Genomic DNA, 25,226 nt, shown 5'->3' with positions numbered 1-25,226 from the left:
AAGAGGCTGTCCTTTCCCCATTGTATGTCCATGGCTCCTTTATCGTATATTAATTGGCCATATATGTTTGGGTTAATGTCTGGAGTCTCTATTCTGTTCCACTGGTCTGTGGCTCTGTTCTTCTGCCAGTACCAAATTGTCTTGATTACTGTGGCTTTGTAGTAGAGCTTGAAGTTGGGGAGCGAGATCCCCCCCACTTTATTCTTCCTTCTCAGGATTGCTTTGGCTATTCAGGGTCTTTGGAAGTTCCATATGAATTTTTGAACTATTTGTTCCAGCTCATTGAAGAATGCTGTTGGTAATTTGATAGGGATTGCATCACATCTGTATATTGCTTTGGGCAGGATGGCCATTTTGATGATATTGATTCTTCCCAGCCAGGAGCATGGGATGAGTTTCCATTTGTTAGTGACCTCTTTAATTTCTCTTAAGAGTGTCTTGTAGTTTTCAGGGTATAGGTCTTTCACTTCCTTGGTAAGGTTGATTCCTAGGTATTTTATTCTTTTTGATGCTATTGTGAATGGAATTCTTTTCCTGATTTCTCTTTCTATTAGTTCATTATTAGGGTATAGGAAAGCTATACCCTATCTGTGTATATCTAATACACAGATTTCTGTGTATTAGTTTTGTATCCTGCAACTTTGCTGAATTCCAATATTATTTCTAGTAGTTTTGGAGTGGAGTCTTTAGGGTTTTTTTATGTACAATATCATGTTGTCTGCAAATAATGACCATTTGACCTCTTCTTTACCAATCTGGATTCCCTGTATTTTTTTTTTTTCGTCTGATTGCTGTGGCTAGGACCTCCAGTACTACGTTGAATAACAGTGGGGAGACTGGGCATCCCTGTCTTGTTCCCGATCTCAGAGGAAAAGCTTTCAGCCTCTCACTGTTCAGTATGATGTTAGCTGTGGGTTTATCATATATGGCCTTTATTATGTTGAGGTACTTCTCCCTCTGTACCCATTTTGTTGAGAGTTTTTATCACGAATGTATGTTGAATTTTGTTAAAGCTTTTTTTGCATCTATGGAGATGATCATGTGGTTTTTGTCCTTCTTTTTGTTGATGTGGTGGATGATGTTGATGGATTTTCAAATGTTGTACCATCCTTGCATCCCTGGGATGAATCCCACTTGGTCATGGTGTATGATCCTCTTGATGTATTTTTGAATTTGGGTTGCTAATATTTTATTGAGTATTTTTGCGTCTATGTTCATCAGGGACATTGGTCTGTAGTTTTCTTTTTTGGTGGGGTCTTTGCCTGGTTTTGGTATTAGGGTGATGTTGGCTTCATGAATGATTTTGGGAGTATTCCCTCCTCTTCTATTTTTTGGAAAACTTTAAGGAGAATGGGTATTATGTCTTCTCTGTATGTCTGATAAAATTCTGAGGTAAATCCATCTGGCCTGGGGGTTTTGTTCTTGGGTAGTTTATTTGATTACCGATTCAATTTCGTTGCTGGTAATTGGTCTGTTTAGATTTTGTGTTTCTTCCTTGGTCAGTCTTGGAAGGTTGTATTTTTCTAGGAAGTTGTCCATTTCTCATAGGTTTCCCAGCTTGTTAGCATATAGGTTTTCATAGTACTCTCTAATAATTCTTTGTATTTCTGTGGGGTCCATCGTGATTTTTCCTTTCTCATTTCTGATACTGTTGATTTGTGTTGACTCTCTTTTTCTCTTAGTAAGTCTGGCTAGAGGCTTATCTATTTTGTTTATTTTATCGAAGAACCAGCTCTTGGTTTCATTGATTTTTTCTATTGTTTTATTCTTCTCAATTTTGTTTATTTCTTCTCTGGTCTTTATTATGTCCCTCTGTCTGCTGACCTTAGGCCTCATTTGTTCTTCTTTTTCCAATTTCAATAATTGTGACATTAGACTATTCATTTGGGATTGCTCTTCCTTCTTTAAATTTGCCTGGATTGCTATATACTTTCTTCTTAAGACTGCTTTTGCTGTGTCCCACAGAAGTTTGGGCTTTGTGTTGTTGTTGTCATTTGTTTCCATATATTGCTGGATCTCCATTTTGGTCGTTGATCCATTGATTATTTAGGAGCATGTTGTTAAGCCTCCATGTGTTTGTGAGACTTTTTGCTTTCTTTGTACAATTTATTTCTAGTTTTATACCTTTGTGGTCTGAAAAGTTGTTTGGTAGGATTTCAATCTTTTGGAATTTACTGAGGCTCTTTTTGTGGCCTAGTATGTGGTCTATTCTGTAGAATGTTCCATGTGCACCTGAGAAGAATGTGTGTCATGTTGCTTTTGGATGTAGAGTTCTATAGATGTCTATTAGGTCCATCTGTTCTAGTGTGTTGTTCAGTGCCTCTGTGTCCTTATTTTCTATCTGGTGGATCTGTCCTTTGGAGTGAATGGTGTGTTAAAGTCTCCTAAAATGAATGCATTGCATTATATTTCCTCCTTTAATTCTGTTAGTATTTGTTTCACATATATTGGTGCTCCTGTTTTGGGTGCATATATGTTTATAATGGTTATATCCTCTTGTTGGACTGAGCCCTTTATCATTATGTAATGTCCTTTTATCTCTTGTTACTTTCTTTATTTTGAAGTCTATTTTGTCTGATACTAGTATTGCAACACCTGCTTTTTTCTCTCTGTTGTTTGCATGGAATATCTTTCTCCGTCCCTTGACTTTTAATTTGTGCATGTCTTTGGGTTTGAGGTGAGTCTCTTGTAAGCAGCATATAGATGGGTCTTGATTTTTTATATATTCTATTACTGTGTGTCTTTTGATTGGTGCATTCAGTCCATTTACATTTAGGGTGATTATTGAAAGATATGTACTTATTGCCATTGCAGGCTTTAGATTCGTGGTTACCAAAGGTTCAAGGTTAGCTTGTTTAGTACCTTACTGTCTGACTTAACTCGCTTATTGAGCTCTTATAAATGCAGTCTGATGATTATTTCTTTCCCTTCTTTTTCCTCCTCCTCCATTCTTCATATGTTGTGTGTTTTGTTCTGTGCTCTTTTTAGGAGTGCTCCCATCTAGAGCAGTCCCTCTAAGATACCCTGTAGAGGTGGTTTGTGGGAAGCAAATTCCCTCAACTTTTGCTTGTCTGGGAATTGTTTAATCCCTCCTTCATATTTAAATGATAATCATGCTGGATACAGTATCCTTGGTTCGAGCCCCTTCTGTTTCATTGCATTAAATATATTGTGCCATTCTCTTCTGGCCTGTAAGGTTTCTGTTGAGAAGTCTGATGATAGCCTGATGGGTTTTCCTTTGTAGGTGACCTTTTTTCTCTCTCTGGCTGCCTTTAATACTCTGTCCTTGTCCTTGATCTTTGCCATTTTAATTATTATGTGTCTTGGTGTTGTCCTCTTTGGGTCTCGTCTCTCAGGAGTTCTGTGTGCCTCTGTAGTCTGAGCAACTATTTCCTCCCCCAGTTTGGGGAAGTTCTCAGCAATTATTTCTTCAAAGACACTTTCTATCCCTTTTTCTCTCTCTTCTTCCTCTGGTTCCATATAATGCAGATATTGTTCCTTTTGGATTGGTCACACAGTTCTCTTAATATTGTTTCATTCCTGGATATCCTTTTATCTCTCTCTACATCAGCTTCTATGCATTCCTGTTCTCTGGTTTCTATTCCATCAATGGCCTCTTGCATCTTATCCATTCTGCTTATAAATCCTTCCAGAGTTTGTTTTACTTCTGTAATCTCCCTCTGGACGTATGTAATCTCTCTCCAGATGTCTATACTCTCCCTCCGGACTTCATCCCTTAGCTCTTGCATATTTCTCTGCAGCTCTGTCAGCATGTTTATGATTTTTATTTTGAATTATTTTTCATGGAGACTGGTTAGGTCTGCCTCTGCAGATCCTTTCTCAGGTGTTGTTTGAACTATCTTGGACTGAACTAAATTTTTTTGCCTTTTCATGGTGATAGTGGTGGCTGTAGGCAGGTTGTGGGTGTGTCAGCTGGGAGAAGAAAATCCTTTCCTGCTTGCTGGATGCCTTGCCCTTCTCCGCTGCCTGTGACAGTTACCTGCACTCCTGGAGCAGCCACCGGGTTGATCCCCTAAGCTGCTGTGGGTGGGGTCTCCATCAGAGCAGCACAGAGCCCTGTGGGGAGTGGCAGGCACGACAGGTGCGCGCCTTCGTGGTAGCAGCACTCCTGCTGGGCGCCTGTGTGGCAGCAGCGGCCTTTGATGCTGGCCTGGGCGGCTGTGCGTTGGGCTGGGATTTTGGTTGGCTGCTGAGAGCGCGCCTGCTTCCTCTGGCTCCACTGCAGGTGCACGCGGGCCTCTCCTGTGTGGGCCTCTACCGGGCTTCTCTGGCTTCACTGCTGCCGGTGCACACGAGCCATGCCCAGGCTGTTCGGTCATGCCGATGTGGGCTTGCACAAGCCTTTCTTGGTCTCATCTGGTGCTGCTGGTGCATGGATCTGCTCCCAGTCCCTTCCGGTGCTGCCGTCCCCGGCACACACTGCCACTCTCTCACTAGTGGACCAGTGTGTCAGGGTCTGCGCCAGTTGGAGGAATGACTGGCAGGCTCCTTAGTGCCATGAGGGGCTTCAGAGCTACACCGCCACCCCAGGGTTTAGGGTGCCTATGTTTCCCCGGGATTCCCAGCTGCTGGCTATGTGTGCCGCGACAACTTCGTCCACCTATGGGGTCCCTGTCTCTTTAAGACTTGCAGAAAGCACTCGCTTTTCTTTTGTCTCAGGGGTGCCAGTTGTGGGGACCTGCCCACAGTTTTGCTTTTCCGTTTCTCTAATATCCAGCACCCCGTGCACCTTGTGTCTGTGTTCCGGGTGTGGATTTCTAGAGCTGCTTGTTTATCAGTCCTGGGCTTTCACTCCCTCCCTGTTCCAACTCCTTTCTTCCTGCCGGGTTTTGGGGTGGGGGAGCATTTGGGTCCCGCCTGGCTGTGGCTTGTTTCTTGCCCTCTTCGTGTGATGTTGAGTTCTCACAGATGCAGATGTATCCTGGCTGTTGTACTGCATTCATTGGTGTCTCTTTTAGGAATAGTTGTATTTATTGCATTTTCCTAAATATGTATGTTTTGGGGAGGAGATTTCCTCTGAACTACTCATGCTGCCATCTTCTCATGATCTAATTAGAACAAAATTTAAGCTTCCTTAGGAACTGAAATTATGCAGCAAATTTATAATTAACAATAAAATGTTGAATGGAGTATTGCCCCACCATTTACTTGTGCACTAATTTCTCTGTTAAATTCCTTTGGAAAATTCTATTTTTAGCTGAAAAAAAATTACCACCGAAGTAGGTAATGTGAGGAGTATGATTGCAAAACAAAATACAAGCTCAGGATGTTCTAAACTTTGCATTTGGAAGAGAAGTGAAGCAAACTGGACTCCGTCACCAAAGTACCATGTTCAGCAAATTTCTAGGCTTCATCTTCAGGGTTTATTAGAAAGAAGATATAAAAGGTTGACTTGATATTTTTATACAGAATATGAAAGTTCTGACTAGATTGTGTTGCTTTTTTCTTACCCAAATAGGAAGTCCCCTCTGTGCCCACATAATCCCTGCACCCTTAGGACACTTTGCCTTCCATGAGACTCTTTGGTTTATATGGTTGCCAGCATCATAAAAGCATATGATCTTTGATTACAGGGCCCATGGCTTGCTCGTCTTTGACTCCTCACAGAAATTACCACCTTGTCTGGCACATCGCAGGTGCACAGTATATTATTACTGAATTAAATTAAACTGAATTCAGTTAAGGTAACACATATTCTTTCTAGTTCTGATCATATCTGTGAGGAACTGCCACTGAGCACCTGATGAACTCTTATGGTTATGGTAAATTTCTTCATTTCCATAGCTGCAAACTCTTGAATGTCACTCTGTTAGTAGAAAAGTTAGTGTCCCAGGTAGGATATTGAGAGTGAGGTTTTGGTATAGCTTAGCAGATAAACCAGTAAGAGCAATTCCATTTCTTGGGGTACAACTGAATAAGTGAAGATGATGCCTTATCCTTGGATAGGCAGATTCAATCCTGTATGAAATTAATTTTCCTTACCCTAAGACTTACAGGAGTTTGGTGGGCAGGTTGAAAAAATACAGGCATATCTCGGAGATATTGTAGGTTTGTTTCTAGACCTCTGCAGTAAAGTGACTACTGCAATAAAGCGAGTCAGATGAATTTTTTGTTTCCTGTACATATGAAAGTTATGTTTACACTTTACTGTGTTCTATTAAGGGTGCAATGGCATTATATCTAAAAAACAATGTAATTGTTCAATTAAAAAACACTTCATTGCTAAAAAATGCCAACTATCATCTCAGTTTTCAGTGAGTTGTAACCACTGATCACAAATCACCATAATAAATACAATAATAATGGAAAAGTTTGAAATATTGTGAGAATTACCAAAATGTGACACAGAGACATGAAGTGACAAATGCTGTTGGAAAAACAGTGCAGGTAGAGTTGCTCAGTGCAGGATTGCCAGAAATCTTCGATTTGTAAAAAACATACTATGTGCAAAGCACAATAAAGTAAAGCACAATAAAATGAGGTATGCCTGTATTTTAAAGCTGATGTGGAAGAAAAGTATGCAAGAGTTCAGCAGAAAATTTTGAAATGGAAGTAAAGAATGAAGACTTGCCAAAGGGTATTAAAATATATCATAAACTATAGTTTTAATTAAAACATGATAGCTCAGAGACAGGATAGATCAAGCTGTTTGTCCTTTCACCTACTGATAGACATTGACATTGTTTCCAGTTTTCAGCTATTATGAATAGAGCTTTTGTGAACATTGTTGTCAGTTCTTTGGGTGACAAAGTATTGGGTAAATACCTAGTAGTGGAATTGCTGGATCTTATGGTAAGGGTAGGATTAACCTCATGGGAGTTTGTCACTGTTTTCTAAAGTGATGGTACAATATGCATTCCCACTAGTTCTTAATGGAATTTTAATTCTTCCACATTCTTTCCAACATTTGGTATTATCAGTATTTTTAATTTTATTTTAATGAGAGTACAGTGATTCTCAGTGTAGTTTTAGTTTCCTTTCCTAGACCACTGAGGCCCTCTCTGATGTCCCACCTTGCCCAAATCTTTCTCATGAGCACCCTTTGAAGAAAGTCTGTGGAGGAAAGCAGGGGACATGTACTTTGCTTGCATCTGAAGCACCCCCCCAGGGATCTGTGATATATACACTAGTCCACTCAGGATCTTTAACAACTTGTTAAGGAATTTAGCTGCATTCTTGTTCTTGCTCACTGTGTCTTCCTCCCATACTCTGCTGCAGGTAGGACAGTGCCTCCACCTCCTTGGGGGTTCCTGTCTTCCCTTGGCTTTCAGTGATTGCCCTATGATCTCAGCTCTCTGACAGACTAAAGAAAAGTTCTGAATTTATAGTTCATCTTTTCCTGTACTTGGGGTGGGACCATACCTTTCAGGAATTCTAGGCAGAAACAAAATTCTCACAATGGAACTTTAATGCAGGAATTAGTAGTGGAAAAGTGGAAAAGCAAATAGGGGTCGGTGGGCATACGGTATAGGTCTTTCACTTCCTTGGTTAGGAATAGAATATTGTACTATCCTTGCATCCCTGGAATAAATCCTACTTGATCATGATGGGTGATCTTTTTGATGTATTTTTGAATTCATTTTGTTAATATTTCATTGAGTGTTTCTGCATCTCTGTTCATCAGGGATATTGGTCTGTAATTTTCATTTTTTTGTGGTGTCTTTGTCTTGTTTTGGTATTAGAGTGATGCTGATGTCATAGAATGAGTTAGGAAATATTCCCTCCATTTCTACTTTCTGGAAAACTTTAAGGAGGATGGCTATGTTTGGTAAAATTCAGCGGTGAAGCCATCTGTTCCAGAAGTTTTGTTCTTAGGTAGGTTTTGATTACCAATTCAATTTTGTTGCTGGTAATTGTTCTGTTCAGATTTTCTGTTTCTGCCTGGGGCAACCTTGGAAGGTTGTATTTTTCTAGAAAGTTGTCCATTTCTTCTAGGTTATCCAATTTGTTAGCATATAATTTTTCATAGTATTCTCTAATAATCCTAATGTATTTCTGTGGTGTCTATAGTGATTTTTCCTTTCTCATTTCTGATTTTGTATGTATGTACACTCTTTTTTTCTTGATAAGTCTGGCTAGGGATTTATCTGTTTTGTTATTTTCTTGAAGAACCAGCTCCTGGTTTCATTGATTCTTTCTATTGTTTTATTCTTCTCAATTTTGTTTACTTCTGCTCTAATATTTATTATGTCCTTCTTTCTATTGATTTTGGGCCTCATTTGTTCTTCTTTTTCTAGTTTCATTAATTGTCAGTTTGTACTATTCATATGGGATTGTTCTTCTTTCCTGAGGTAGGCCTGTATTGCAATATACTTCCCTCTTAGCACAGCTTTGGCTGTGTCCCACGGATTTTGCGGTATTGAGTTATTTTTTCATTTGTCTCCGTATATTGCTTGATCTCTGCTTTTATTTGGCCGTTGATCCATTGATTATTTAGGAGCATGTTGTTAAGCCTCCATGTGTTTCTGGGCCTTTTTATTTTCATTGCGTAACTTATTTCTGGTTTCATACATTTGTGGTCTTAGAAGCTGGATGGTAGAATTTCAATCTTTTTGAATTTACTGAGGCTCTTTTTGTGGACTAGTATATGATCTTTTCTTGAAAATGTTCCATGTGCACTTGAGAAGAATATGTATCCTGCTGCTTTTGGGTGGAGTGTTCTGTAGATGTCTGTTAGGTCCATCTGTTCTAATGCATTATTCTGTGCCTTTGTCTCCTTACTTATTTTCTGTCTGGTTGATCTGTTGTTTGGAGTGAGTGATGGGTTGATGTCTCCTAAAATGAATGCATTTCATTTTATTTCCCCCTTTAATTCTGTTAGTATTTGTTTCACATATGTATATGCTCCTATGTTGGGTACATAGATATTTATAATGGTTATATTCTCTTGCTGGACTGACCTCTTTATCATTATGTAATATTCTTCTTTGTCTCTTGTGACTTTCTTTGTTTCGAAGTCTATTTTGTCTGATACCAGTACTGCAACTCCTGCTTTTTTCTCCCTCTTAGTTGCATGAAATATCTTTGTCCATTCCTTCACTTTTTGTCTGTGTATGTCTTTTGGTTTAAACTGAGTCTCTTGTAGGCAGCATATAGATAGGTCTTGTTTTTTTATCTATTCATTGACTGTATGTCTTTTGATTGGTGCCTTCAGACCATTTACACTTAGGGTGATTATTGTTAGATATTTACTTATTGCCTTTGCAGGCTATAGATTTGTGGTTACCAAAGGTTCAAAGGTAATTCCCTTACTATCTAACAGTCTAATTTAACTCACTTCATATGCTATTACAAACACAACATGAAGATTCTTTTTATTCCATCCTTTTTCTTCCTCCTCCATTCTTTATATATTATATGTCATATTCTGTACTCTTTGTGTGTCCCTTCACTGACTTTGGGGGTAGTTGATGTAATTTTGTATTTGCTTCATAATTAATTGTTCTACTTCCTTTACTGTAGCTTTATTTTCTCTGGTGACAGCTATTTAGCCTTAGGAGCACTTACATCTATACCAGTCCCACAAAAATACACAATAGAGATGGTTTGTGGAAGGGAAATTCTCTCAACTTTTGCTTATGTGGAAATTGTTTAATCCCTCCTACAAATTTAAATGATAATCTTGCCAGGTAGAGTATTCTTGGTTCAAGGCCTTTCTGTTTCATTGCATTAAATATATCATGCCACGCCCTTCTGGCATGTAAGGTTTCTGTTAAGAAGTCTGATGATAGCCTGATGGGTTTTCCTTTGTACGTGATCTTTTTTCCCACTCTGGCTGCTTTTAATAGTCTGTCCTTATTCTTGATCTTTGCCATTGTAATTATTATAATGTCTTGGTGTTGTCTTCCTTGGGTCCATTGTGTTGGGAGATCTGTGTACCTTGATGGCCTGAGAGACTATCTCCTTCCCAAGATTTGGGAATTTTTCAGCATTTACCTCTTCAATGTCACTTTCTATGCCTTTTTCTCTCTTTTCTTTTGTTACCCATGTAATGCAAATATTGTTCTGTTTGGACTGGTCACACAATTCTCTTAATATTTTCATTTCTAGAGATCCTTTTTTCTCTCTATGCCTCAGCATCTTTGTATTCCTGTTCTCTAATTTTTATTTCATTTACTGTCTCCTCTACCTAATCTAATCTGCTTTTAAATCCATCCATTGAATATTTCATTTCAGATACTGTATTTTTCAAAGTATCTCTCTTTTTTGAAGTCCTCCCCGAGGTCTTGAATATTTTCTGTATCTCTGTGAGCATAGTTATGATTTTTTAAATTTTGGTAACATTGCTCTACAATTACATAAGGAACATTATGTTTTCTAGACACCCCCTATCACCAAGTTCCCCCACATTCCCCATTGCAGTCATTGTTAGTCAGCATAGTAAGATGTTGTAGAAGCACTACTTGTATCCTCTGTGTTGTACGGCACTCCCCATGGCCCCCCTCATTATACATGCTAATCACAATGCCCCCTTTCTTTCCCCCCCCCTTACCCCTCCCTTCCCACCCATCCTTCCCAGTCCTTTTCCGTTTGGTAACTGTTAGTCCATTCTTGGGTTCTGTGAATCTTCTGGTGTCTTGCTCCTTCAGTTTTTCCTTTTTCCTTATACTCCACAGATGAGTGAAATCATTTGATACTTGTCTTTCTTTGCTGGCTTATTTCACTGAGCATAATACCCTCTAGCTCCATCCATGTTGTTGCAAATGGTAGGATTTGTTTTCTTCTTACGGCTGAATAATATTCCATTGCGTATATGTACCATATCTTCTTTATCCATTCATTTACTGATGGACACTTAGGTTGCTTCCATTTCTTGGCTATTGTGAATAGTGCTGTGATAAACAAAGGTGCATTTGCCATTTTCCAAATGGGCTGCTGTGTTCTTAGGGTAAATTCCTAGAAGTGGAATTCCCGGGTCAAATGGTATTTCTATTTTCAGTTTTTTGAGGAGACTCCATACTGATTTCCATAATGGCTGAACTAGTTTACATTCCCACCAGCAGTGTAGGAGGGTTCCCTTTTGTCCACACCCTTACCAACATTTGTTGTTGTTTGTCTTTTGGATGGTGGTGCTCCTTACTGGTGGTGTGAGGTGATACCTCATTTTGGTTTTAATTTGCATTTCTCTGATGACTAGTGATTTGGAGCATCTTTTCATGTGTCTGTTGGCCATATGAATTTCTTTGGAGAACTGTGTGTTCAGCTACTCTGCCCATTTTTAATTGGATTATTGCTTTTTGTTTGTTGAGGTGCATGAGCTCTTTCTATACTTTGGATGTAACCATTTATCAGACCTGTCATTTATGAATATATTCTCTATACTGTAGGATGCCTTTTTGTTCTATTGATGGTGTCCTTTGCTGTACGGAAGCTTTTCAGTTTGATGTGGTCCCACTTGTTCATTTTTTCTTTTGTTTCTCTTGCCTGGGGAGATATGTCCATGAAGAAGACGCTCATGTTTATCTCCAAGAGATTTTTGCCTATGTTTTTTTCTAAGAGTTTTATGGTTTCATGACTTACATTCAGGTCTTTGATCCATTTCAAATTTACTTTTGTGTATGGGGTTAGACAATGATCTAGTTTCATTCTCTAACATGTAGCTGTCCAGTTTTGCCAACACCAACTGTTGAAGAGATTGTCATTTCCCCATTGTATGACCATGGTTCCTTTATCATATATTAATTGACCACATATGTTTCGGTTAATATCTGGACTCTCTATTGTGTTCCACTCATCTGTGGGTCTGTTCTTGTTCCATTACCAAATTGTCTTGATTACTATGGCTTTGTAGTAGAGCTTGAAGTTGGGTAGCGAGATCCCCCGCCCCACTTTATTCTTCCTTCTCAGGATTGCTTTGGCTATTTGGGATCTTTTGTGGTTCCATATGAATTTTAACACTATTTGTTCCAGTTCATTGTAGAATGCTGTTGGTATTTGATATGGATTGCATTGAATCTGTAGATTGCTTTAGGCAGGATGGCCATTTTGACAATATTAATTCTTCCTAGACGAGAGCATGGGATGAGTTTCCATTTGTTAGTGTCATCTTTAATTTCCTTGGTTAGGTTTATTCCTAACCAAGGTATTTTATTCCTTTTGATGCAATTGTGAATGGAATTGTTTTCCTGATCTCACTTTCTGCTAGTTCATTGTTAGTGTATAGGTAAGCAACAGATTTCTGTGTATTAATTTTGTATCCTGCAACTTTGCTGAATTCTGATATTTGTTCTAGTAGTTTCGGAGTGGAGTCTTTAGGATTTTTTATGTACAATATCAAGTCATCTGCAAATAGTGACAGTTTGACATCTTCTTTACCAGTCTGGATTCCTTGTATTTCTTTGTTTTGTCTAATTGCCATGGCTAGGACCCCCAGTAGTATGTTGAATAACAGTGAGGAGAGTGGACATCCCTGTCATGTTCCCAATCTTAGATGAAAACCTCTCAGCTTCTCACTGTTAAGTATGACGTTTGGCTGTGGGTTTGTCACATATGGCCTTTATTATGTTGAGGAACTTGCCCTATATACCCATTTTGTTGAGAGTTTTTATCATGAAAGGATATTGAATTTTGTCAAATGCTTTTTCAGCATCTAGGGAGATGATCACGTGGTTTTTGTCCTTCTTTTTGTTGATGTGGTGGATGATGTTGATGGATGATTTTCGAATGTTGTACCATCCTTGCATCCCTGAGATGAATCCCACTTGATCGTGGTTTACGATCCTTGTGATGTATTTTTGAATTTGGTTTGATAATGTTTTGTTGAGTATTTTTGCATCTATGTTCATCAGGGTGTCTGTAATTTTCTTTTTTGGTGGGGTCTTTTCGTTTTGGTATAAGAGTGATGCTGGCTTCATAGAATGAGTTTGGAGTATTCCCTCCTCTTCTATTTTTTGGAAAACTTTAAGGAGAATGGGTATTATATCTTCTCTATATGTCTGATAAAATTCAGTGGTGAATCCATCTTGCCTGGGAGTTTTGTTCTTGGGTAGTTTTTCGATTACCATTTCAATTTCATTGCTGTTAATTCATCTGTTTAGATTTTCTGTTTCTTCCTTGGTCAGTCTTGGAAGGTTATATTTTTCTAGGAAGTTGTCCATTTCTTCTAGATTGTGTAGCGTGTTAGCATATAGATTTTCATAGTATTCTCTAATAATTTTTTATATTTCTGTGGGGTCTGTCATGATTCTTCCTTTCTCATTTCTCATTCTGTTGATGTGTGTTGATTCTCTTATTCTCTTAGTAAGTCTGGGTAAGGGCTTATCTATTTTGTTTATTTTCTCAAAGAACCAGCTCCTGGTTTCCTTGATTTTTTGTATTGTTTTATTCTTCTCAATTTTATTTATTTCTTCTCTGATCTTTATTATGTCCCTCCTTCTGCTGACTTTAGGCCTGATTTGTTCTTCTTTTTCCAATGTCAATAATTGTGACTTCAGACTATTCATTCAGAATTGTTCTTCCTTCTTTAAAATGGCCTGGATTGCTATATACTTTCCTCTTAGAACTGCCTTCGCTGCATCCCACAGAAGTTGGGGCTTTGTGTTGTTGTTGTCATTTGTCTCCATATATTGCTTGATCTCTGTTTTAATTTGTTTATTGATCCATTGATTCTTTAGGAGCATGTTGTTAAGCCTACATGTGTTTGTGAGGCTTTTTGTTTTCTTTGTACAATTTATTTCTAGTTTAATGCCTTTGTGGTCTGAGATGTTGGTTGGTAGAATTTCAGTGTTTTTGAATTTACTGAGTGTGTCTTTGTGGCCTAGTATGTGGTCTAGTCTGGAAAATGTTCCATGTGCACTTGAGATGAATGTGTATCCTGCTGCTTTTGGGTGTAGAGTTCTGTAGATATCTGTTAGCTCCATGTGTTCTAGTGTGTTGTTGAGTGCCTCTGTGTCCTTACTTATTTTCTGTCTGGTGGATCTGTCCTTTGGAGTAATTTGTGTGTTGAAGTCTCCTAGAACATATACATTGCATTCTATTTCCTCCTTTAATTTTGTTAATATTTGTTTCACATACATTGGTACTCGTGTATTGGGTACATATATATTTATAATGGTTATGTATTCTTGTTGGACTGACCCCTTTATCATTATGTAATGTCCTTCTTTATGTCTAGTTACTGTCTTTGTTTTGAAGTGTATTTTGTCTCATACAAGTACTGCAACACCTTCTTTTTTCTCCCTGTTGTTTGCATGATATATATTTTTCCATCCCTTGACTTTTAGTCTGTGTGTGTCTTTGGGTTTGAGGTGAGTCTCTTGTAAGCAGCATATAGATGGGTCTTCTTTTTTATCCATTCAGTGACTGTGTTTTTTGATTTCTGCATTCAGTCCATTTAAATTTTGGGTAGTTATTGAAAGATATGTACTTATTGCCATTTCAGGCTTTAGATTTGTGGTTACCAAAGTTTCAATGTAGCTTCTTTACTATCTAACAATCTAACTTAACTCTTTTACTAAGCTATTATAAACACCATCTGGTGATTCTTTATTTCACTTCCTTCTTATTCCTCCTCCTCTATTCTTTATATGCTAGGTGTTTTATTCTGCACTCTTTTGTGTTTCCTTTGATTGCTTTTGTGAGTAGTTCATATTATTTTTTACCTTTAATTAGTATTTGGTTGGTCTGTTTGTTGTGATTTTATTTTCTTCATTGACATCAGTGCTTCTTTCTAGAGCAGTCCCTTTAAAATATCCTGTGTAGGTGGTTTGTGGGAGGCAAACTCCCTCAACTTTTGCTTGTCTGGGAATTGTTTAATCCCTCCTTCATATTTAAATGATAATCGTGCTGGATACAGTATCCTTGATTCAAGGCCCTTCTGTTTCATTGCATGAAATATATCATGCCATTCTCTTCCGGTCTGTAAGGTTTCTGTTGAGAAGTCTGATGATCACCTAATGGGTTTTCCTTTGTAGGTGACCCTTTTTCTCTCTCCGGTTGCCTTTAATACTCTGTCATTGTCTTTGATCTTTGCCATTTTAATTATTATATGTCTTGGTGTTGACCCCCAAGGGGGGTCCCATGTGTTGGGACTTCTGTGGGCTTCCATGGTCTGAGAGACTATTACCTCACCCAATTTGGGGACGTTTTCAGCAATTATTTCTTCAAAGACAGTTTCTATCCCTTTTTCTATCTTTTCTTTTTCTGGTTCTCCTGTAATGTGAATATTGGTCTGTTTGGATTGGTCATACAATTCTCTTAATATTCTTTCATTCCTGGAGATCCTTTTTTCTCTGCCTCAGATTCTCTGTGTTCTTGTTCTCTTATTTATATTCCATTAATGGCCTCTTGCTCCTCATCCAGTCTGATCTTAAGTCCTTCCAGAGCTTGTTTTATTTCTGCATTCTCCCTCCCAACTTGATCCTTTAGCTCTTGCATATTTCTCTGCATGTCCATCAGCATGGTTATGACCTTTATTTTGAATTCTTTTTCAGGAATATTGGTTAAATCTATCTCCCCAGGCCCTTTCTTGGGGGTTGTCTTTGTAATTCTGGACTGGACCAAATTCTTCTGTCTTTTCATGGTGATAGAGGTAGTTATAGGCAGGTAGCATGTGTTCAGCTGGGAGACAAAGTCCTTTCCTGCTTGCTGGTCTCTTTGCCCTTCTCCACTGCCTTTGTCCATTACCCACACACCTGGTGCAGCCTCTGGATTAATCCCCTAAGATGCCATGGGCAGGGTCACCGTCAGGGTAGCTAGAGCCCTGTGGGGAGTGGCAGGCATGCTGGGTGTGCTCTCCTGCAAGAATGGTGCCCCTTTGTGCCTTTCCCCAGTTTCCTCTGCCTGTGTAGGGCAGTTGCACATTGGTGGTGGCCTCTGGGTCTGGCCCAAGTGGCTGCACACCAGGAGGAGATTCTGGGCAGTTGCTGTGGACATGGCCACTCCCTGGCTGCTTGGCTGCTGCATGTGCACACCGTGCTGCTCTCTGGCTGTTTGGCTACTGCAGTAAGGCCATGCTGGAGGGGAATGACTGGCAGGCTATTTATCTCTGTTAGGGGCCACAGGACTTCATTGCCTCCTAGGGTGCTGGGGCACCCAATGTACCCCAGGATTCCCAGCTGCTGGGCTGTGTGTGCCAAGATGCTTCCATCCAGCTATGTGGCCCCTGTCTCTTTAAGACTTTCCAAAAGCACTTGCTTTTCTTTAGTCCCAGGGGAGCCGGCTGTGGGAACCTGTTCACAGATTTTACTTTTCCATTTCTCTAATATGCCATACACCATGCAATGTGTGTCTGTGCTCCCAGTGTGGATTTCTAGAGCTGGTTATTTAGGAGTCCTCTGCTTCCACTCCCTCCCCACTCTGACTCCTTTCTTCCCACTGGGTAGCTGGGGTGGGGTGAGCGCTTGGGTCCTTCTGGGCCGCAGCTTGTATCTTACCCCCTTTGTGAGGTGCTGAGTTCTTGTAGATGTAGAGGTAGCCTGGCTGTTGTACTGTATCCTCTGGTCTCTCTGTTAGGAATAATTGTATTTTATGTATTTTCAAAAATATATATGGTTTTGGGAGGAGATTTCCACTGCCCTACTCATGCTGCCATCTTGGCTCCTCTCCCCTGCATGTGCATAGCGTATGATTTTTATTTTGAAATCTTTTTCAGGAAGATTGGTGAGTTCAGCTTCACTTAGCCCTCTTTCTGGTGTTTGTGGGATTTAGGTTTGTACCAGGTTCTTTTGATGTTTCATATTTGTAAAAATAACTTGGTGTAGGCAGCACTCTCTAGTGCCTGAAGCTCTACTCTCTGTAGCTGTTCAGCCCCTGGAGTGATGGTGGGTTTCACAGGGCAATTGCACTTGTGCCTTCCAGGAGGAAAGATCTCTTTCTTGTTTCCCAGCTGCAGTACTTGCCTCCACTGCCAAGGCCAGTGGGCCATTTGGGCAGGGAGGAGCCTCTATGCTATGCCCTTGTAGCTGTTGTAGGTGGGGTTGTCCTCTGGCTGGCTTGGTGCAATGGTGGGGGCAGCAGGTTTGCAAGCTGGTGCCTGTGAGGAGGAAGGAGTGGCAGGCTGCAAATTTCAGTGCAGTGCCTTGGAGCTACTTTGTCAATCAGGCAGGTGGAGTGTCTGAAGCTCCAGAAAGTTCCCAACCTGTTGGGCTGAATGTGCTGGGACAATTTTGTCCACTTGTCCTTTCTTCTGAGCAGCAAGCTCTGTGCAATCCTTGCCCTTTTAGCAGCCCTCTCACTGTTGGGAAATCTCTCAGAGTGCCCACCTTTCTTTTATCCCAGAGCAGCCGGTTGTGAGTGCCTGTTCTCCACAGGTGGCTGGAATCTTAGTCTCTCCAAGTATTCTGCCTTTCTTAACTTTCCAACCCCACTTATCTCCAGAGCACCATGTAATGTTGGTGTGTGGTCCCAGAGCTGATCTCCAGGGCTGGGTGTTCAGCAGTCCTAGACCTCTACCCCCTCCCCATTCCATTTCTCCTCCTCCCACTGATGAGATGGGTTGGGGGAAGGGCTTGGGTCCTTCCAGATCACAGCTTTGGTTCTTTACTCTTTTCTGTGAGATCTGCTGTTTTCCCCTCATGTAGGCAGTCCATTACAACCTTCTTTCCTGTTACTTTTTTCAGGATTAGTTGTATTTGCTATATTTGTGTAGTATATGTGGTTTTAGGACGATGTTTCTGTCTCATCTTTCATGCTGCCATCTTTAACTCAGTTCTCCCAGGTGTTTGCTTTATTTTGTGGAGTTGTAAGGAGGTCCTTTTATATTCTGGATGTTAATTCTCTATCAGATACATGATTTGCGAATATTTTCTCCCATTGCTTTTCTGTTTGTTGATTGTGTCCTTTGATGTGAAGTTTTTAATTTCTAAAAAGATTTAAAGATGGTTTCACTTTGTTGATTTTTTCTTTTTTTAAAAGACTTCTTGTATTTTGGATGTAATATTTATCTCATTGAATTTTTAATTACAGGATCTTTTTGGTTTTGTTTATTTGCCTTTCCCTAGGGTTCCTTTTCTTTATGACTTTTTTTGTTTGTCTCTGTGTTTCATATTAGAGTTTTCCTCACATATCTGGCAATCAATTGTTGCCTATTCATATTTAATAATGAAGTCCTAAACTACTGAATAGAAATTCTATGTGCTGAATGGAAATTCTAGGTGTCTGATGAAATGAGCTCTCTAAATTGTGTGATTTGTTGGGAAATCTTGGCCATCCTCCAAGTGGAACCTTAAGTACCAATATTTACCGGTTTTTCCTCTTAGGCCAGTTTATTCAAAGAACTCTCCACTCTTCTAACTGGGATGAAAGAGGACTGGAAGCAGTTTCCTAGGATCTCAGTACAAAGTAGGATTCGGTTTGTGTAGTGACTTTTTTTTTTTAAATAAACTACCTCATTCCTGCACTCAGTTGTGACTCTCATGCCAGGTTAATCTTTTGCTCAATTTTCTGATCTTCTGATCTCTGGTCTTCTATTTTTCTTCATGCCCTGTATGAATGAACTGGTGGGGAGTTTTGGGCATTGGACCCTATCTACTCTTTATAAAGATTTTCAACCAATCCTCTTGCTTTCAGCCCTGTCTAAACTGTTGGAATCAGTGATACTTGGTTTATCCAGTTCTTGAGAATTCTCAAGATTCTGTAACTTACTGAATTTTTGACACATAATAAGCTTGCTTCTTATTGGATTTTCTGTTACAGATTCAGGCTTCATTTTTTGCTGGTCTATTAGGCTACTTCTCATTTATTGAATGTTGTTGACATCCCTCGTATGCTGCAATTAGTCCCGTAGGTTTGTGTGTGTGTGTGTGTGTGTGTGTACTTCAAGTTTTTTTTTTTTTGAACAATAGACATTTATTTTTTATTTCTTATTTTTTTTGAGAGGGCATCTCTCATATTTATTGATCAAATGGTTGTTAACAACAATAAAATTCTGTATAGGGGACTCAATGCACAATCATTAATCAACCCCAAGCCTAATTATCAACAGTCTCCAATCTTCTGAAGCATAATGAACATGTTCTTACATGGTGAACAAGTTCTTACATAGTGAATAAGTTCTTACATGGTGAACAGTGCAAGGGCAGTCATCACAGAAACTTTCAGTTTTGATCACGCATCATGGACTACAAACAATCAAGTCAGATATGATTATTCATTTGATTTTTATACTTGATTTACATGTGAATCCCACATTTCTCCCTTATTATTATTATTATTATTTTTAAATAAAATGCTGAAGTGGTAGGTAGATGCAAACTAAAGGTAGAAAACATAATTTAGTGCTGTAAGAGGGCAAATGTAGATGATCAGGTGTGTGCCTATAGACTAAGTATTAATCCAAGCTAGACAAGGGCAACAAAACATCCACGGATGCAGAAGATTTCTCTCAAAACAGGGGGGGGGGCGGTGAGGTTCTAAGCCTCACCTCTGTTGATCCCCAATTTCTCACCTGATGGCCCCCCTGCGACTGTGCCTCTTTTAGGTTGTTCCTCCCTTGAGGAATCTTACCTGTCTCTGGCTAACCAGTCATCTTCCGGGGCCATACAGGGAAATATAAAGTTGGTAAGTGAGAAAGAAGCAATATTGTTTGAAAAGGTTAGCTTTTTCCTTCTTTGCAGATTTATGCCCTGTGGCTTCTATGCCCAGCATTTGTCTTGAGGTATTTTTACCACTTGGAAGAATTATGATACTCGGTAATTTTGATATGAGGCATGAATTCTACTAAAGGGCTGTAATTGGGAAGGAAGAAGAAAAGCTATAGAAGTAACAGACGGAAGAAAACATGGGAAGATTGATTATTTCTTTGACATATCTTATTGTAGAGTAACATAAGCATGTATAGGTTTTAAACTACTAATTAAATTGCGTACACACATTAATATGATAGGAATATAGCTACATAACAAAAGCAGACCTACAATTACCAGCCATATCCAGTGAAACCAAGAAAACCAGTTAGGTACCCTAGGCATTTGTGAATACTTATCAATGATATGATGGATATTGTCTAACTGAATTTGAATAGTTTGAGAAAAATCAGACAAATTAAAACAACACATTCCTGGGAACTGTTCACATCCCATATGTTCTTTTAACAGTAGACAGTCTATAGTCGCATGATTTTGGAGCACAGCAACTTGCACTTCTCCTAATTCTTGGTTGAGTTCCGACAGTATAGATGCAGTCAAATTTGTTGTTTTATACTTCAAGTTTTTAATTCTTTTTCCTGTCATTTTGGCGGGATTTCAGGGGATAGCAGGGGAAAAAAACAATTATATTCAATCTTCCAAGTTCACTCATGAATTTATAATTAAGAGAAAAAATCTTGAAATAAAAAAAGTGATTATATAGATAGACAAAATTAATTTGCTGGCTAATTCAAATTAAAAATAAAATTTTGTTACTAGCAGTAAGACTATGAGAAAAAATGGAAATAGTGAATTGCTTACATTACATTTTTATTTCAATTTTTCTCTTTTGACTAATTTTTTGTAATAGAATGTAAAGAGGGAACACATGATTTAAGAGATTATAGTAACAAAAATGCTTGTAATCCTTTAGGAAATATGCAGAATACAAATTTGTAGTTACAGCTGGAGTACATATTTTATTTTACAAATATGTAAATTGAGAATTTCAGGATTAACAAGTGGTTCTTTATTTTCCCTCTGCTTTCAGAAATTGTTAAGATAAATACTGTTTACTTTTGCTTCATTGTATTCAGAGTGCTTTGATGTTTATCATTGGTTAGTTTGAGTCTCCACAAGGCTGAGAAACAATGTCTGAATTGGAGCAAGGCAAAAACAGAATGGACTAGACAAAGGGCTAAACATCATTGAAGACTCTGGACTCTGAGAGAGGCAAACTGCTTTTAAAGCAGTTGTTTGACAGTTTTTCTGGATGCTGTGACTGCTGGTGTTTTTGAACTGCCTTTCTACTATAAAAACTGGGCATACTTTTGAACATGTCAGTCAGACCTGTTGGGAGTGGGCATCTCTAGAATGGAGGAAGGGAGGAGGGGTATTTTCTCTCTCCTGTAGTTTTCTATGTTCTCTAAATTTTCTAATAATAGTATCTATTAACTCCCAGTAAAGAGAAGTTCAAGAAATGTCCAACTGATGGGATCAAGAGGATGCAGAAGGGGTAGATCATGAAGAAGAGGAAGGATCCTGGGTGCCTGGAGGAAGGGGTGTAGAGCTGCAAATAGGTCAGTGTAGCTCCTCTAAGGGAGGAATCCCTACCCCTAGCCCTTAACAAGAGTGGCTATAGGTGCACCTATGATCCCACCAACCCTGCACATAGCTCGTTAGAATGCAAATGAGCTTTTGCCCAGAGCTGAACTGTGGTGGTTTAAGGAGATACTGGTAAATTATTTGAAACTCCTCTTTTCAAAAGGTGGTATCTAAGTCCCCCTACTCCTTGAATCTAAGCTGAACTTAATAACCAGTTAATCAATAGAGTATGGTGGAAATGGTGCTATGAAACATAGGAAGCTAGGTTCAAAAAGGCAATATATTTTTTACTTGGTTCACTGGAATAGTCACCCTGGAGTCTTGAACCACCATGTGAGAATTTTATCACCTTAAGGCTGCCATGCTGAGAAGAAGCCTAAACCAGCCTATATGGAAAGACCACACAGAGAGCACTTGAGATCTTAGAACAGAGAGAGATGCCTGGCCAGCCACCAGCTACTTCAGTCATGATGGTCTTCTAGCTCCAGCTTTCCTTTGATTACAGCTACATAGGAGACCTTGAGCCATAATTCTCCAGCTGAGAGATTTGTGACCCCCAGAAATAGGAGAGACAAGAAAATGACTATTGTTGTTCTTAGCCAAAAAGGGTAATATTAACTGACACAGCTGAAGATAATTGACTTATAGTACCAGGAAGTTTTCCAATTATCTATTGCTACATAACAAACTACCCCAGAACTTAGTGGTATAAAGCATGCATTTTATTATGCTCATAGATGCTATGGATCAAGAATTCAGACATGGCCCAATTTTCTAGTTAATAATAATATGCTATATGGCAATAAAATATGCTGAAATGAACAGGGCTGGTAAACAAGTTTCTTCCTTCCTCTAAATTTGTACTGACATGATGGTGAGAGCCATCATTAGAGAGAAATAACTGTGAAATTTGTTGATGCTGAGTAGTAAGAAAGAACTACTCTGTACTCATTATTGTCATCTGAACTTGATCATTACAGACATATTGTTTAATAAAGCATTTTGAAATGGAAATGGATCACTCAGTAGATATACTGGTTTTATCCATAGAATTATTTTTATAACTAGGGTATAAGCAAAACTTCAAAATACATTTGTTCTACAGATTTTCCTTGAAATTTGAGAATGCTTACATTATCTAGTATATCCATAGTTAGTTACATGCTCACTAAATTCAGTGGCATTCTCTTTAAAAGAAATATTTTGTTACCCAAGAAATGATGTGTTTTCCTGATACTCTTAAATAGGGGCATTTGGATTTCATCTACTGCTGCAGACTGAGCATCTCATCTAAAGGAATAGTTAGCCAGTCATGAAGTTACCACTGTCAAAACAGTGTTGACTCCAAGAATATCATCATCTTAGAGGAGAGAATAAAGAATTCTGAGTTGTGAATAATACTAACATATTTCTTTTTTTTACAGAGCTCATCTACCAAAGACTCGCTTAAAATTCTGCCAATTAATTAGAGCTGCTCTAATTTTGAGCTGCTTTTTGCTGTGACAGAAAAGATACGACATGAAGTCAGGTCAGGGAACGGTTGGACCTGAGGACAGAGTCATTCTTTGAAGAACTCCTGGGCTTTTACTAACATAATCAGCACACTAACATTTAATACTTACTTAGTTATTTAACCTCATCCTTGTGCCAAAGATATAATTGAACTTTCTCCTGTAGGAGGAACATAGAATAACAGTGCCCTGATTTTGTATGTCTCTGTTCTATAATGACAGGCTGTCATTTTCTGTAATTTCCCAGAGATGAGGAACAATGCATGTAGGCTGAATGTAGTTGCTTAGTAACCACCTTTTAAAACTTTCTTAAACGTAATTACTTCTTTGCCAGAGAAACATTGATTTAGCTAATTTGCATTAAACCACTCTCTAAGCCATTCAACTTATTAAACACCCCTGTGCTTTTTATTTCAACTTATTTGCCTTTTAAATTCTGTTAAGGTAAGCCACCTTTGTTATGATCACTATTTGTCTTTAAACAAAGTGAGACTTCCAAATGATTATCTGTGCATTGTCATTTTCCCCATTGTTTTTCTGTATCTCTTTTCATATTGCTTTTTGAACTGAGGATAGAAACTGGTAAAGAATCATGAAAATCCCCAGTTCCACTCTGAATAATTCTCGATTCTAAACACCACCTATTAGGTTTTCTTTAACTGTGTATGAAAATTTGCACGGTTTGAATGTTCTCTTGGCTTCTGTCCCTGTTCTCATATCTTGCTGTTAATCAAATGTCTATATTGCTATTTAAGGAAATATGGAGTCTGTGTAGACACCTAGCATATAACTTCATTTTTTACGGTATGTTTACCAATGTATACTGACTTGAAGGAGGAAATGATTAAAAGCTATAAAAATACTTATTGGTAGTGTTGCAGGGTAATCTTTCAAATCATTAATTGCTGCACTATTTCAAGTCCACCATGTATAGTTGCCCACTTTTTCCCAGTTGGCAGAGAGAACTTCTATTGATATAGGAATAATTCACAGCTGAGAACAAAGCCAAGTTACTCTCTGATTTTAAGTTTGAGATGAGTGTGAACTAGAAGAAAGCAGAAATGGATTGAATTGAAAGAACATGCTTATATTTATGCCCCTAATCATCAAACTTAATAAGTGACATCCAAGCCAGAGGAGAAGTGAGAGTTTGGAAAGAGACAAAAGAAAAATAGAACCAGCTTAGTCACTTCGGTCTTTGAACCCTACTCATGTATGTGTCTCCACACTCTGAAGTCTTCCTTATGTCTCAGCGTCCCAGAGAGGAAATTTGCAATAACTGCAAGTCTCAGAGGAAAATTTCTTGCTCCATGTTGGTTCAGCAAAGTGGCATAATGGTACAGATGAAAAAGTCGGCCAGAGAACCCCCACCCTCCCCCCTAAAAAACAACTTTTCCCGTGGATCCTGAAATCCAGTTATTACTGACAACCTAGCACAAGGACCCGGAAGTTAGGTAAGACTGAGATCTGGGAACCCACCTGTCACAAATTCACCTAGCAGGGTTGAGAAGGTTTTCACCAAAAGAATGCTGCTTGTACTTCCACGCATGATCTCTGTCTGAGGAAGCACTGAACACTGTGAGCCGATAGGACAGACAAGTTACAGCTCCAGCAGGAACCAGCAAACACGGAAGTTCAGAGAAGTGACATGTAGTCTCCCAATTCTGCATGCTCCCATACTTCCCTAGGACTTAGATACTACCCCAGAGAGATGGATTGAGGAAGGAGAACATTCAGTTCACTAAGATTTAACCTAGGAAGTGATTTGATTCCAAGTTGGAAATGATAGAGTGAAAAATCACTGCTGGACTGACAGAATCCAGGAACTGCTTGTTTTAAGTTGCCTCCCATTAGACAGATTGGGGAGAGAGATTTTATTGGTTTATGCGAGACAAAAAAAGTGAACATGCTCTCACCCTGTTTAGTCACTACCTGTGTGGCTTAATCCAGTTTTATGTCAAGATGCAGGCATTGAGGGGAAGAGGCTGGAAGGAGCAGAGGCGTGTATTGGAGTTTCTGTCCCGTATGGGACAGTCTAGTGCCATGATCAAGAGTAGACAATCTGAAACATGTAACCCTGGTTTGAATCCTGGCTACAATGATTGCCAGTTTTATGTTTTTGGGCAAATTATTTGATTCTACTGAATCTGATTTTCCTCATCTTCAGAAATATGATAATATTCAACCTCATGGGGTTGTGGTGAGGTTTTAAGATTAAATATATTATACTTGTGGCACAGAGTGTCTGGAACACAATCACTTGCCCTCCGGAATTCTCCTTTATCCCTCCTTTTCCCTCCCCAGCAGGAAGGAAGGCTCCACGTGGGCAGCACTTCTTTCATAGTCACTTTTGTATCCATAGTGTCTGGCACATAGTAGGTATCCAATAGTAGTTGAATGAAAAAATTGGGGAGGAGCTCTAGTAAGATCACTGGGAGGATTAAAGCAGGTTCTACCCACAGGGTAAGTCTCAAAAGAAGGGAATAAGATCTCTGTGGGGTGCATGTAAAGGCACACGGTTGCAAAT

At 39.0% G+C, this 25,226-nt stretch overlaps 1 long non-coding RNA gene across 3 annotated transcripts in view; it reads left to right on the top strand.

The window, feature by feature from the left end:
• The window catches only part of LOC118968692 (uncharacterized), a 114,048-nt gene extending 90,468 nt beyond the window's left edge, over positions 1-23,580 (top strand). Inside the window, exons 5-7 of one of the 3 annotated variants that reach the window (XR_012130522.1) lie at positions 19,439-19,518; positions 21,046-21,163; positions 22,613-23,580. This is a non-coding gene — a long non-coding RNA (uncharacterized lncRNA). The remainder of the gene's footprint in view (positions 1-19,438; positions 19,519-21,045; positions 21,164-22,612) is intronic. The other 2 variants (XR_012130521.1, XR_012130523.1) reach the window with 2 other exon arrangements.
• Positions 23,581-25,226: the final 1,646 nt, after the last annotated feature.

Source organism: Manis javanica, chromosome 1 (assembly GCF_040802235.1).
Source record: "Manis javanica isolate MJ-LG chromosome 1, MJ_LKY, whole genome shotgun sequence".
Classification (NCBI taxonomy): Eukaryota; Metazoa; Chordata; class Mammalia; order Pholidota; family Manidae; genus Manis; species Manis javanica.
The sequence above is the reverse complement of the archived record's forward strand: the minus strand, read 5'-3'. Positions and strand labels throughout refer to the sequence as shown.